This window comes from Asparagus officinalis, chromosome 4 (genome assembly GCF_001876935.1).
Source record: "Asparagus officinalis chromosome 4, Aspof.V1, whole genome shotgun sequence".
NCBI classification, from domain to species: Eukaryota; Viridiplantae; Streptophyta; class Magnoliopsida; order Asparagales; family Asparagaceae; genus Asparagus; species Asparagus officinalis.
In genome coordinates, this window is record NC_033797.1 from 60,916,963 (window position 1) to 60,919,666 (window position 2,704).

The window sequence follows — 2,704 nt, forward strand, 5'->3', positions numbered from 1 at the left end:
AAGTTTCAAGTTTGAGATGCAGATGGCCCTGCAGACTATGAGAGAGATGCATGAGCAACAAATCCAGGCATTCAGGAACCAACAAGGTGAACCAAGTCACCGTAATCAGGTTGTTCAGGAAGAAGAGCACACGGATAGGGATGGAGCTCACAATGCCAATAACCCTCCCGTCAATGCAGGGGGTTGTTCGCGGGAAAAATCGTGTCTTTCTTCATTGTTGATATCATTGCTATCTCAGTTAACAACTTTATGCGTTACAAAGATCCGGTCTTTTTATAAGATCCGGTTACAATGAAAAATCAAAGAAAACAAAGTAAAGATTACAATTTTCCTTATTTGTCGAACTAATCGCGAGCTCCTGTTTTGCGGTCGCTCGCTTTGGTGGGTTCTTTGCCTGCGCCGGGGTTATTTGCCGTGGACCACCGCGTGATCTCGATCCGGTCGGATCTACACGATATGACGGGTAATATTCCACCAAGGGAATAATAGCCGGGAGGGATTGTTTCACCAAGGAAACAACCGCTCGAATCTCGGGATCTAAGAACCAAGCTTAGATCCGGAGTGTGATCGTGTAGATCTCAAATCCAATCCTCTCGAACTCCTGCCTTATTTGGCGTTGGTGATCGCCGAGCACCGGATCTGAAAGTCCAAGTCTCCAAGCCTTCAAAGTTGTGATCTTTTTTAGATCTGAGTCTTCAATCCAGCAGGGCTTCGCCTCTCTCCAAAATTTCCAACCTCTGAAACAAATGAGCACAAGGCCTATTTATAGGCACTCAGAACTGTGCCCGCGCACAGTTCTGAGCCTAGCCACCCATGGGTGGCTCGGCCTTGGCCGAGCCACCTCAGGGTGGCTCGGCTTGGGCCGAGCCACCCTGGGGTGGTTCGGTTTCGGCCGAGTCCCCGGGTGTTTGTCCGTTTCGTCCTTTGTTTCCGGTTCTGGTTCTCTTGTGTGGTTGATTGACTTGGCAACGACTCTTTGACTTGATTCCAGATTTGGCAGTGAGTCGGGTTCCTGATATGGCAGTAAACCAACTTCTGAATTTGAGTCCGGAATTGATGTTGATTTGATCGTGATTCATCCGAGTTCGCTCTTGTTTAGATGACTCGGTGATTCACCTAAACATTGGTTTGATTCCATGTGCGAGTGGATGCATTCCAATGCTTGGGGGCGATTTGTCGCCCTAAACATTGGTTTGATTCCGCGTGCGAGTGGATGCATTCCAATGCTTGGGTGCGATTTGTCGCCTCGTTAACCTGCTCCGTTGCGTATAGCTTGGCTTCAGCGTTGGCGAGCTAACGGTCTTGTTTGGATACGTCGCCCGGTGGTCCGTTTGTTAAATCGGCGTCGAGCTGTGCTAAGGGACCTATAGGCAATTTTATACGCCTACAGGTTCAATCATTTGTTTATGCTTGCCTCTCCCATACATTCGGAAGAGTCGGAAGATTTTTTGAGCCGAATTACTGCCTTTTTTGGCTCATTATCAAGCCGGTTCAGCTCATTATCAGGCCGATTCAGCTCATTCGGGCACAGAAATTACTCCAATAAGGTATATGAGTATAAATTGTTCCCTATTTTTGGTTGAGAAGTTCCTGGAGAATATTTTTCTAAATATTCTTAAGGATAACTCAACAACACTACGCCGGACAACGCGTCGCAAATAAAGACTCAACGCCAACATTCGAGAGTCAGTTCTATGTTGAACCAATAAACATGAGCTAAAGATCATAAAATCGGGAATTGACTTCAAATTCAAAATTTCGACAACGGTCAGACAATAAATGCAGCACCGAAAACCTTACAGACATTCGACAAAGCACCAGATAGCCTGAAGGATTGAAGGAATCAAGAATAGAAGCCACTCCAAATTTCCCGAAGGATGGGACAATCATATCCAAAGTATTCCAAACTCTTCTATAAAAGAACGAGGCTGAAATACTTTGGAGGGGGTATCTGTAGGCGTATAAAATTGCTTATAGATCCCTTAGCACAGCTCAACACAAACCGACGAACCAACGAAGCGACGAGGTTAACGAATCGCACGCAAACAACGGAATAGGTCCACTCGCGTGCGAAATCAAGCTAACGGGTTGAGGAGTCAATGAGTCATCCATCCAAGGGCAGACTCGGACGAATCACGATCGAATCAAGATCAGTTTCGGACTCGAACTCAGAATCGGATTTACTGCCAAATCAGGTCAACGATTCAAGACCGGATAAATCAACCACAGAACCGGATCACGGACGGAACCGAAAACGGAAAACGACGGAAAACCACGCCTAATGGGGGCTTGGCCAAAGCCGAGCCACCCATGGGTGGCTCGGTGGCCGGCCCAGTTCTGTGCGCGGGCACAGTTCAGAGAGCCTATAAATAGGCCCCCCTTGGTTCATTTGAAAAGGTTGGAACTTTGAGAGCCGAAACTCTGCCGAATTGAGAATTGAGCTTGGAGTTTTGAAGACTTGAGGACTTGAACATTCAGATCTGGTTCTCGGCGAGCATCCACGTCACAAAAGGCAGGAGTTCGAGAGAGAGAAAGATCATATCTGAGATTTACACGAGATCATACTCCGGATCAAAGCTTGGCCTTTGATCCCGAGAATTAAAGGCTACTATTTCCTTAGCGAAATAGTACCCTCGGCTATTATTTCCTTGGCGAAATAATACCCGTCAAATCATGTAGATCCGTCCGGATCTAGATTGCGCGG